This window comes from Ambystoma mexicanum, chromosome 3p (genome assembly GCF_040938575.1).
Source record: "Ambystoma mexicanum isolate Mex_15411 chromosome 3p, UKY_AmexF1_1, whole genome shotgun sequence".
NCBI lineage: Eukaryota > Metazoa > Chordata > Amphibia > Caudata > Ambystomatidae > Ambystoma > Ambystoma mexicanum.
This window is the reverse complement of record NC_090925.1, coordinates 825,611,192-825,624,387: the sequence shown is the minus strand read 5'-3', so window position 1 is coordinate 825,624,387 and position 13,196 is coordinate 825,611,192.

The window sequence follows — 13,196 nt, the reverse complement described above, 5'->3', positions numbered from 1 at the left end:
CCTCATCCTACTTGATCTCTCCTCTGCGTTCGACATGGTCAACCATACCACTCTGCTCAATTGTCTTCGTGACAACCTCGGTATCACTGATCAGGCTGTGGCCTGGCTGACCTCTTTTCTCTCTGATCGACCTTCCCAGGTACAACTTGGGTCCTTCCTATCTTCTATCTCCCTCTACACATGTGGTGTCCCCCAGGGGTCTATCCTCTCGCCCTGGCTTTTCAACCAATACCTGGCAACTCTTGCATACTGCATCTCAATGTTCTGCTCTAATTTCCAGTGCTATGCTGACGACACCCAACTCATTTTCAGGCTTCCTTCAGCCGCCTCCTCTCCTTCTCTCATCTCCGATTGTCTAATCGCCATTCAAAATTGGTGTGCCGCCAATGATCTATGTCTAAATGCCAACAAGACTGAGATCCTCCTTATTGGTACACCTTCTCCATCCTTCCCTCTCACTCTCTGGCCGGCCTCTGTTGGCCTGCTTCCCACCCCCACCTGCGCGGCTAAGAATCTTGGGGTTATCTTTGACTCTACACTTTCCTTCTCCACACACATCTCTGATGTCTCCAAAAAATCTAACGTTTTACTTCACCTCCTTAGAGGTACTCTGCCTTTCCTCTCCTTCCCTCAAAAGCTCACTGTCTCCCAAGCTCTGGTTCTTTCCAGACTGGATTACTGTAACAACCTCTTTCTAAATCTACCTGCCTCCCCTCTCCGCCCTCTACAACTAATCCAGAACAGGACTGCGAGACTTGTCCTTGGCCTCAAGCCCTGGGATCGTATCTCTCCAGCCTTGAAATCCCTTCATTGGCTCCCAGTGGATGCAAGGATTCCATTTAAAACCCTCTGCATTGTCCATAAGGCTTTCTGGGGCCTGGGTCCAAAATACCTTCAACTATCCCTCCGTAAATACTTCCCCTCTCAAGCCCTTCGCTCCTCTACTTCTAACTCCCTCAGGGTTAGTCGTTTTGCAAAAAAACGAGCTGGGGGTAGATCCCTGTCTTCGGCTGGTGCCTCTCTGTGGAACAGCCTCCCAGCCACCTTGAAACTTGAGGAAAAACATCTCCGGTTCCGGAAACTTCTCAAGACCTTCCTCTTTGCCTCTGCCTTTGCCCCCCTTCTCCCCTGTTGATCTGTTTCTTCTCATGGCATTGTGCACCTGGCCACCCTCTGTTCCTTCGTCCCAGGTACCTGCTCACCCTGCCACCCTCCTGCACTGCCTCCAGGCCACCATCTGCACTAGGGTTCTGTATCTGTACCCATACAGTCCCCCTTCCACGTTTCTTCTGCACTTATCAGATATACCTTTCTGACTAACTTTCACCTGCCACTTGCTGGCTGCACTACCATGGTGTAAAGCCCTTATTTATTATTTATTCTATTTAATATTTATTGATGTTTTCTCTCCTGTTTCACACTTTCCAGTTCCCCCCTTTTCCATGCACTTTTCCATAATTTTCCTTTCCCATGCACTTGCGCTTTCTTAAATGTCACTGGGCCTAGTTGCTGTTTTTCTGGGGGTTTTTTCTTGTTTTTTTGTTCTCCCTTGTTCCCCTCCCTTTTTGCCTGGTCGCGCTCTGAAACACTTGTGTATGAGCGTGATATAAATAAAATATAATTTAATTTCATTTCATTTACGAAAGGCGAGTCGTGACACCACTTTATGGCTTTTTGGCGGAGAGGAATTGTGGGCAGATACAATGCTGACTTGTAGAATGGTAATCCATCCTTTACGGTTTGATCTCTATTCCGAGCTGCCCATTGGCCCAATTCGTGCGCTGACATAGCCTTCCTGATATCTTCGAAGATTGCGTCCACCACTATGCTTCCTATTATGCGGCTTGGGTCTACCATGGGTTTGGGTATTTCCGTTCTTGCTTCTGGCTGGTCAGGGTCGGAACTTGGCTTAGGATATCGCAAGAGTATGTCAGCTTTTTGGTTTTCTATCCTGGGACGGTATGACACTACGAAATCATACTCTGAGAACTGCATAGCCCACCGTAATTGCCTGAGGCTCAGGGCCTTGGCTGACTTTAGAAATTGTAGATTTTGATGATCAGTATATATTGCTATGGTGTGTCGGGCTCTCAAATGCTGTCTTAATAGCTAGCAATTCCTTATCTGCTATTGTATAATTTTGTTCGGCGGGTAATAACATCCGGGAGTAATAAGCGAATAGGTGTACTTGTCCGTTTTCATCTCTCTAAGATGGGATCGCTCCAACCGCATAACTTGAGGCATCGGTTTCAACTATGTAGGGTCTGGCCGGATCTGGGTGTTGCAAAACGGGTTCAGTAACAAATGCTTTCTTTAAGGCCTGGAAGCCTTCCTCAGCCTTCTCATCCCACTGTAACTGTACCCCTTTTCGCAGCAGCCGCGTGATGGGTTGTACTTTTTTGGCGAAACCATCTATAAAGCGACGGTAAAAATTGGCGAATCCTAGAACGGATTGGATGTCTTTCACAGATTTTGGGGAGGGCCAGTCTACGATGGATTGCACCTTTTTCTTATCCATAGTGACCCCCTTGGGTGATAAGATGAATTCAATGAATTCTTCTGACTTTTGGTGGAATTTGCACTTTTCCAGCTTTGCATATAAATGATGTTCCCGCAGTCTCTGCAACACTGCTCTAATGTGGCCCCGGTGTTCTTCAGGATTTTGCGAGTAGATTAAGATGTCATCGATGTATACGACTGCAAGTACATCTAGGTAGCCATGCAACACTTCATCTAGGAAATGCTGTAACGCCGCCGGGGCATTGCATAGCCCGAAGGGCATGACCTGATATTCGTACAGGCCAAATTTAGTCCGGAGTGCTGTTTTCCATTCGTCGCCCTGTCTCACACACACCAGGTGGTAGGCCCCACGGAGATCTAATTTCGTGTAGATTGTGGACCCACGCACCTGGTCCAATAGCACGGGAATCAACAGTAATGGTTAACGATTTTTATTGTTATCCTGTTAATTGCCCTGTAGTCAATGCAAGTTCTTAAGTCTCCCGTTTTCTTAGGTACGAAAAACAAGGGGAGGAAACGGGAGGCGTAGAGTGCCTAATAAAACCGTTGGCAAATTGGTTTCGATGTATTCTTTCAAATGCTTATTTTCTGCCTCTGTAAGTGCACATATCCGGCTACAAGGTAGTACTGCACCTGCCTCAAGATCAATTCGGCAGTCAAAAGGCCGGTGAGGGGGTAGAGTCTCGGCTGCCGCTTTGCTAAAGACATCCCGATATTCTTTGTATTCTTCAGGCAGGTTTGTTTCTGTACTTCTTTCTACACAGTGGGAAACAGTTTCCGGTACTTCGCAGCTTGCATGGCAGTAGGCTGAGTCAAACTGTAGCACACAGGTGATCCAGTCTACGGTCGGATTGTGAAGCCGAAGCCAGGTCAACCCCAAAATGAAACTGAACTGTGGGGCTGCTATCACGTTGAAGCTCATTTTTTCTTGATGTGTCGTTCCACAATCCAAGTGTAGAGGTAGCGTATGTTGTGTGATAGGTCCCGAGACCAACGGTGAACCATCTACTGACTTAACCTCTTCCTGATGTGACTTGTTACTCAATGGGAGTCCTAATCTCTGGGCTACTTGACTGTCCACAAAGTTTCCAGTGGCCACCATTAAGGACACTGGTATGCGTTTTCCCTGCCAATGCAAGTGACCTGCCACCATACCATGACTTGCCTTGTTGTGATGTACATTTGCTAGCATTCTGGGGGTGTCTTTAGCTCTGCTCGTCCTTGCCACCCTCATGGGCGAGCTGCTGCGTTTCCCGAAAGCCCTCCTTTTGCTGGTTTGCTGGAACATTCCCGCACGAAATGGCCTGCTTTGCCACAGTAGAGGCACAACTTGTCTCTCTGTCTCTTCTCCTTCTCCTCCTTGGTCAAAGGTCCCCGAACAGTTCCAATTTGCATCAGCTCATCTGCTCCTTTCTCAGGTGCTTTGGTGGATTTCTACTGGTCGAGCCTTACTATTGGTTTGTTCTCCCATCTGGGTCGATCCTGTCGCTGCTCATTCTGTCTCTGATCCAACCTAAGAGCCAGATCGATCATTGTAGAGCAGGTATCGGGTTGTGGGTCAACCTGAGCCACTAGGTCCTTTAGATCCTCCCTCAAACACTGGCAGAACAGGCCCATCCTCTTTTCTTGAGGCCAGTCTGTCTCCATGGGTAGCCGGTTGAACGCCGTAACATAGAATAATAGGTCCTTACTACCTTGTCTAAGTGTCAATAGCTCTCTGTCCTTGATCAAGGTCGCCGCCCTGCGATTGAAGATCTTACCAAATTCGTCGAGAAACATGTCCCAGCTATACAGCAAGGCGTTGTCTTTACGGACTAAAGGTGTGGCCCATGAAGCAGCGTATCCAGTGAGATATGAAATCACGAACGCGGTACGAGCCTGGGCAGTCCAAAAAATTGCTGGTTTCGTAAGGAAATGTAATTGGCACTGCATAATTAACTGATTAAAGTTCTGCCGATCACCATGGTACCTTTCCAGAGCCACCAGAGGTAGTGGTAGTTCAGTGGAGACTTGTACTTGCACAGGAACGGGTGGGGGTGCCCTAGGGAAGTGTGTCGCTTGGGCTTGGTTCTGGATCGTTAAGGTGTGAACCTGACCTGCCAGGTTCTGATAGTCCTGCCTGGTCGCTGCCAATTCTGCTTCCAATTCCTGGAGGAGTGTTACCACCTCGGCCATGATTTCTGCTGCCTGGGCACCTGATTAATACTTGGGCTCGCAATTCTGTCAGATCTTCGTCTCACTGGTGCAGAGGCAGCACAAACACCTGCCTCCCCATTGGGTCTTGGCACCTGGGATAGTACAACCGTAGGTCACCGCAACCCTTCGGGGAAAGAGGGTTAGGCTCCGTTGAGTGGATAGTTAGGGGGGTTTTAGGAACACCGGAATGAGGGCTAGGGAGGTGCTGTGGGTAGGTAGGGGATGGTTAGGGAAACATGCTCCTCGGCTCTTTCTCTTGAACGTGGAGATCGCCGCCCTCACACTCCTGCACACTCCACATTCACACTGTATGCCCAATGAGTGGAGGCCTTTGTGCTGGAGCCCCTAACCAGTATGCTGAATACTTTGTGCTGCACAAATGCGTGTGCAAACCTGCACACAACTCTCTTGTCAAAGTAAAGTGCCCCTTGGCTCTTACCCCACATTAAATATTGTAAGGCATAGACTTTAACCCCACATTAAATCATGCAAGGCATAGACTCTGCATTACCACCATGCAGTAGGAACAAGATCCTCACATTACCCCATGCAAGGGAATGCCCCCGTAACAAGAGAAACTCATAAATCACTTAGCTTGGTTTCTGCGTGAGTTCTGTGACTTTCTGGTCTTTTCGTGTTGATTGGCCTATGCACCGCCTTCCGGCTTCGTCTTGCCGCTGAAAGGATCAAAAGAAATGTCAGAACGGGTGCGCGTTCATAAGTACGTTCCCTTATGGGTTAATGTCCAAGCGTTCGGTCTGTCCGTGCTTTGCGACCACTTCACAGAGTGCATGCAACATAAATGCCCCCAAGTACATGCAGAGAGTTTAGGTGTCTTTCCCATGCAGGGTTAATGATAGAGCCCCATGCAATCAGTTTTCGTTTAGTTCCTGGCTCCAGTTACAGGCAATTAGTAGTTAACAGGGCGGGTTCCTTCCATGCACTACAACCGCTGCACGCGACTATCAAATAGCTTTACTTATCTTATAGTGTACGTGGGGCCTGGGGTGTGTCTGCAGGCAGGCTGGTGCCCCGCGTAGGCTTGCCATCAGGATTTGTCAGAGGATGCACGTCTTTCCTTGGTGCCGGTCAGGATTGCGAGCAGCGCTTGTTGGGTGCAGCTCAGACATGCATATTCCTGCGGGGGGGCGGGATATGGCTATCTTCTCCCCAGCAGGCTCACGCTGTACACGGCCTGCTGGGAAACATAGGGCCTCATTCCGAGTTTGGAGGTAGCCATGGTGCTATTAGCGCCATGGCTGCCTCCAAACCCGGGTCTGGTCCGTTCTGGCTGAATGGGAACTTACTGGGTCATTCCGACGTTGGAGGACCCGGTAAGTCCCCATTCAGTAGACCATTCCCCATTCCCATCTGAGCCCCTATAGGGCTCAATGGGAATGGGGAAGGCGCTAATAACGGGCCCGCAAATAGCTGGCCCGTTATTAGCGCACTGGTCCCTTAGCGGGACCGGCTAAGGACGTGTGATCTGACCACACATCCTTTGCAGCTCCCGTTAAGGGACCTTAAAATTGGGCGTTAAGGGTTTACCAGCACTGGCATCATTACCAGTGACTGTTAACCCTTACCGCCCAACTCAGAATGAGGCCCATAGTCTCTGGGCTGTTCTCCACCCCTGGACTTCAGTTCTGCAAAAAGGGTGGAGAACCTGCCTGGAGAATTTCGTTGGATGCCTCAGGGCCTCCCACCTCCCCCCAGCAACCAACACAGGGGTCACCACTCCTCCCACTACCCCAACACCTGCCTTAGCCCTGACAGTATCACAGGTTTCCCCTTTTCTCACCTGTTTTCTCTGTTTTGCGGAGTCCTTTGTTGGGGTTTTCTTTCGAGCAGTTTGGGTCTTGTACAAGCCCGCTCGGCCGTCTTCGGATTCCAGGATTCGTTCAGCTTCTTCGTCCGGAATCTAGGAAACTCCAGGAAGCTTGGAATGGGGCAGCACACGCAGGCGGTCTGCGCGGAACGCGGAAGAGACAGGGTCAAGGAAGGTAGTAGGAAAGGAGAAGGAGGAAGGTCCGGGAACCAGGAAGCAACACAGTTCAGAAGAACGAACTACCGAGCACGTCAGGCCACAGCTATCGGTAGCGTTGAGACGCGCGGAACCGCAGGGGAGTGACTAATTTATAGAACGTGCTGCATAGGACGTAAAGGTCGATAGACCGCGTTCCGTGTATACGGCCATGTTGGGTGTTGTAGTGATCAGCAATATCTTGTGCTGTGCTAGGCTGCGCGTGCTGTCACGCGAGCCCCTGTTCCTTTGTTATGGTTCGGGAGCTGGAGTTCGCGTGACAGCAGTGTCGGTTGGTGAGAGACGGAGAAAGAGGTGGTGCCAGCGGGCTCGTATAAATAAACTAAGGAAATGCACATTTTGTTGCCATTGCCTCGTTATTACAATTGGCGACGAGGAAGAAGGAATCCCTACGAGCCCGTGACGGAGCGCCATCCACTGCAAGACATACACGGTGGGCTCTGGCGCCTCCTGCATCTCTCATACCCAGGAGAGAGCGCAGTGCGAGGCGCCGGCGAGGGCCTGCAGTCTGCTCGCTCTCCGTCGGAAGCAGCATAGTGATCTCCAGCCCCGTTCCCCGCCCTACGACGTTTTTCCAGGTGAGGAGGGGCGCGGGGGGAGCGGGGAGGAAATTGGGCCAAACTGGGCGATCGTTGAGGCCACGTGTGCTACGCGGCTCGCAAAGGCGCAGTCTTGTGGCCACGCCTTTTCTGTTTTGACTTCGAGCTGGAAAAACAAGCCCAAATGCCACAGGAAAAGAAAAAGTAAATAAACGAATGGTGCTATACTGTGCAGCAGGAGCCGGCACAAAAGATTGTTAAGGAAGCTTTATGTTTGAGTTGTGCTGATGGCACAGTAAGGAAGGATACATATACTATATAATTGCTGCTCCTGGAAGAATAAAAGTACTGTCCAGAGTAATAGACGTTCCCAAATAGTCAAGAAGAGGCTAGGGGTGACAGGACATAGGAAACATGGCAGCAGCTAGCATGGCCCCGCCTCCACCTTTTCTAATGGAAACAGGTGTTCCACCTATAAGATGGGACAGGTGGAAAAAGCTGTTTGACACGTACCTGGTGGCAATTGGAGGGGATAAATTTGCTGCAGCAAGGAAGGCAGCGATACTTCTACACAATCTGGGCACAGAGGGTCGTAGTGTATATGATGGTCTTCCACAACCTCCTCAAGAAGGCCAAGGAGAAGTGGATCAGTATACTGAAGCTGAAAAAAAGCTGGAAATTCATTTTGAGGCAACAAAAAACGTAACGTTTCTTCCAAAGGATACAGGATCCCACTGAACCAGTGGAGAATTTTATTGCAGCATTAAAGTCTTTGAGTCACACCTGTGAGTTCGGACAATTGACAGATTCGCTGATACGGGATCAGTTAGTGAGATGCACTAGTAACTTGAAAATTCAGGAAAAATTATTAACGAAAGATGCGTCTCTGGAAGTAGCAGTGGAGACTGCCAGAAGCATGGAGAAAACCCATAAATACATGGCGACCATGAAAGGGGAGAAACAAGAAAGTGAAGTGGCAGCTGTGAGAGGAAATAGGAGAATTAATACTAAGAGAGAATCCAAGTGCTACAAGTGTGGCAGCAATAGGCATGTATCATCGAGCACATTCTGCCCTGCGAGAAATGTTTCATGTTTAAAATGCAAAAAGAAAGGACATTTTGCAAGAGTCTGCAGGGAATCGAATCAAGTACATTATATTGAGACGGGTACAAGAATTCCGGAAGAAGACGAGAGTGTGGTCCAGAATTTGCAAACGAAGCATGTGTTGGAGATTGCGGAAGTGTCAAATAAAGGGAGTTCTCCTACAGATGTATTCATGATAGATGGAAGAGTTGTCACCCTTAAAGTGGATAGTTGCTCGCCTTGGACTTTGATGTCAAAAAAGACTTATGAGAACTGTCTGCGAGGCTCAATCAACGATCTCAAACAGCACACCATAGAGCCATATGCCTATGGCAACGTGAAGATTGAAATTTTAGGAAAATTTCAGGCGACTATCGCATACAATTGGAGAAGTTGTGAGTCAGATGTATATGTGATAAGGGAAGGATCTTCCCTGTTAGGGTGGAGTGAACAACACAAATTGGGCATTCGCATACAAGCAAATGCTGAAGAGCAAGTTACTGTTGCGGAAGTTAATGACAAGTGGGAAAATAAGTTTCCGGATGTGTTACAAAGAGAGTTGGGGATGCTCAAGGGCTTTGAGCATGAAATTTAAGTGAAGGCTGGAGCTATACCAAGAGTGCATAAAGTGAGACCTGTACCTCACGACTTGAGAGGAAAATTGAGGGCAGAAATAGAGACTTTGTTACAGAAGGGAATCATAGAGCAAAGTGAGAGTTCGGAATGGTTATCTCCTATTGTGGTGGCAATGAAACCAAATGGACAATTAAGACTTTGTGTGGACATGAGAGATCTCAATAAAAATATACTTATCGACAGGCATCCATTACCAATAATCGGAGACACATTGTCAACACTTAAAGGAGCTGAAGTATTTTCTGTGATAGACCTTTCTCAAGCATACCACCAGATTCCGTTGAAAGAAAATTGCCAGCATCTGACTGCGTTCATAACACCTTTTGGAACTTTCAGATATTGCAGAATGCCATTTGGGCTTGCTTCTGCGGCTTCGTTGTTCCAGAGAGCGATGGACACTATATCGGATGGGATAGAGAACATTGTGAAATTTCAGGATGATGTGCTTATATATGCAAATAGTATGGCTGAACATGATGAGGTATTGACAAGAGTGTTGGGCAGACTGTCTGAGGTGGGTTTGACTGTGAAGAGAGAGAAGTGCAAAATAGGAGTTGATAGAGTGGAATATCTTGGACATGAAATTGATGAGACCCAAGAAATGCTTGGTGGAGGCGGTAAAAAGTGCACCGAATAAAACTCAGCCATATTTACACAAATTTCCAGACAGAAAACGCAGAGCATTATTCATGAAATATCGTCTCAACCAATTTGCAACCAGAGAAAATCTAAACATACGGAACGACATGAATCAAATCTCTACAATGTGCCGACTCTGTGGGAAAGATACTGAAACGCTAAAACATCTGACGTTGGCATGCAGCCGTCTAACACAGGAACGCACAAAGCACTTTGGAAGATTCATAAGGGCAAAGCCTTCATTGTCCGCTGAAGAATGGTGGATACGACTTTCTCAAGATGCAGATCGCAGCTTAACAATTGAACTAACCTTCTTTTTAGAATCAATGATGGAGAAGCTACTAAAGGCCGAAACTAATTCGGAATTACAACAGCCGAAGCCATCAGAGGCGGGTGAATAACCAGCTTAAGTGGGAGAATCGTTCTTTCCCTAAAAACACCTAGCCTTGAAGCTTTAGCGATCGTAAAACTAACCCAAAACACTGTATCGTCAAATCTATGTCATATGAGGGACTTACAGATTGGTTCACCCTCCTTGAGGGTTCCCTAGTCTGGTGGTTGCTCCTAATCTTCGTTTACACACTCTTCTTGTGGGCTTTCTAGGCTGATGGCCTTTTACAGTCTTCCCAGCTGCATCCTGTTCTTACTTTTTTAAAGGTTTGTAACAAACCATATAAAAAATTAAAAAAAAAAAAAAAAAAAAAAGTGCACCTGTACCTGCTAACAAAGATCAAGTGAGGTCCTTTTTAGGTCTTGCGGAATACTATCATAAATTTGTTAAGGATTTTGCGATGGTCTCCAACCCGTTAAGAATGTTGTTGAAAAAAGGTGCCAAATTTGAATGGTCCTCGGAGTGTAGTATGGCATTTGAAAGCATTAAGGATGCGATTAGGAGGGCTCCCTCGATTGGAAAGTTTGATTCCTCAGATAAAACTGTGTTGGTGGTAGATGCTAGCACGTTAGGGTTAGGAGCCACTTTAATACAATATGACAGGGAAAATGAAGAAAGGGTAATTGCCTTTGCATCAAGGGCGTTAAAGGGAGCGGAGAGTAAATATTCTGTTATTGAAAGGGAGATGCTGGCTATGTTCTGGGCCATCATGCACTTTAAGTATTTCTTGTGGGGCAGACGGTTCATTGTTAGATCTGACCACAAGCCACTAGTGCAACTGTTTGAGAGTGGAAGGTGGGCTTCAGGTTCTCCCAGGATAAGCAAATGGGGATTAGGTTTGCATGTGTTTAATTTTGAGATGAGCTTTCTACCAGGAAAAAAAAATGTAGTAGCAGACTGTTTGTCCAGGCTACCCATTGAGGACATTCCAGTTAATGTAGGTGGAAATGAAATGGAGGAATCAGTCGCAGCCGAGGTTTTGGGTGCGATAAGTGAGGAGACATGGTCAAAAGGAGAAGAATCTGATTTGGAAATAAGTTAGTCAAGGAGTGGACGGTGAACGGATGGCCTCAAAAGAAAACATTGGAGAGAAAGTTTGACATTTGGTGGGAGCTTAAGGAGGAATTGAACATATGTGACAACAAGCTAAGGAGAGGGAGATGGATTGTTCCTCCGGAGTCAGTCAGGACCAGTCTGTTAGGATTAGCTCATGAAGGCCACCCAGGTGAAAGTGCCATGAAAAGGAAACTTCGGAAATATTATTGGTGGCCGAAGATTGACAAAATGTCTGAGACTTATGTGAAGGATTGTGTATTGTGTCAAACAAGTGACAAGACCAAAATAGTACGCGAGACCCCGTTGGTTCCTAGTTTTGTTCCTATTCAACCTTGGTCAAAAGTTGCAGTGGATATCATGGGGCCTATTAGAGGTTTGGGAGGTGGTCTAAAGTTTTTGTTCGTACTTGTTGATTATCATTCTAAATGGGTTGAGTGGGAAGCAGTCAAAGAAGTCACTGCAGGAGAGTTGATAGCATTTTTGGAGAAAGTATTAATTAGAGAAGGAGTGCCAACTGAACTAGTCTCGGACAATGGTGTTCAGTTTGTGTCAGAAGCTATGAAAAAATGTCTGGGTAGTTACAGCATAAGACACATCAAAACAGCATTGTACCATCCTAGAGCGAATGGTCTGGTTGAGAGAGTCAACCGATGGTTGAAAGAAGGTTTGCAATTGGCAATGAGAGGAAGACAACCTTGGAGAGAGGTTTTGAATGTGATGACATGGAGCTATGTAACCACACCACATTCGGTGACTGGAGTTTCACCGTTTGTATCCCTCAAAGGGAGGGAACCAGGAACCAAATTGTGTCCGGGCTGGTTGGGTGTAGCCAAGGTAGTTCAAGTGGATAGGGCACAAATAATGAAACTCATAAATGCCAGCCAAGAAAGATATATAACAAACTTCAATATTCGTGAGAAAGTGAAAGAACGTGAGTGGAATGTGGGAGAGAGAGTGTATTTGAAGAACCCCAGGTTGGTGAACAAATGTGTAGAAAGCAAGTATTTGGGGCCAAAGAGGATATCAGCAGTCAAGAAGTCTGTAGTGATTGTAGAAGGGGGTGAAGTGTGGTCAAAAGGCAGGATTGCGAAAGTGCATGGCGTGAACGAGAGAGCAGGGATTGCTGAGAACCGTGGAAAGGTTGGGAGTGAAAATGGAAGTGTGGGGAGTGTCATGATCTCTGCTTCCAAAAGGTCAGGGTTTTCCCAACTCCCTGGGAAGCAGATCCATAACCCAGGTTCCGAGTGCCAACCAGTCCCAATTGGGACCTTTTGGACCCAGTCCTGGCGCCAGTGGCACCAGGCTCATAAATATGCCCAGTCCCAGCGCTGGAAGCGCCGGGCTCATAATGCTTGGGTGGACTTACCTGCAGCAGACCATGCTGCTTACTTGCCTGCCAGTTGAGCCTCTGATCCTCTTCTGTTTGGAACTACTTTTCCTGTTGGGTGGGGGAGGAGCCACTCCCTAGGTTCAGAACACTGGAACTCTTCTGGAAAGCAGGAACTCTTTTCTTACCTAGGCGTGGCTGTGGAAGGAGACACCTAAGCACTACAGGAGGCTATTTAAACCACACCCGATGGATGAATCTTGCTTTGCGTTATTCTGCATCCTCTGCAGCAGAACGCTCATCGTGTCTTCTGCATCTGATCCTGGGCCTAAGGAAAAAGGCTTACCATCCTGAATCCAGTCTTCAGCAACACCTATAAAGACAAGAAAGAACAGGTTAGCATTACGGTCTTCAGTGACAGCGCTTCACTTACCTGGTCCATCGGCTGTCATCAACGCCTCGCGCTGCATTCCGGCATCTGAAAGACAAAGGCTTACCTACTCTTCGTGCGCTCCGGAGGTCTTCGCACTGCATTCCGGCATCTGAAAGACAAAAGCTTACCAGCTCTTCGCACGCTCTGGAGGCCTTCGGCGCTGCATCCCGCATCTGAAAGACAAAACAATGTGCGTTTAAAGACATTGGAGAACTTTAATACTCACGTGCCATTACTCCTTTCCACATCTAACCCAGTGGGTATTCCGGCACCCTGCAGCCGCTCCGAACTTGTACCTGCAAAACAAAAAGACAGTTAGAGCGCATCGTGAA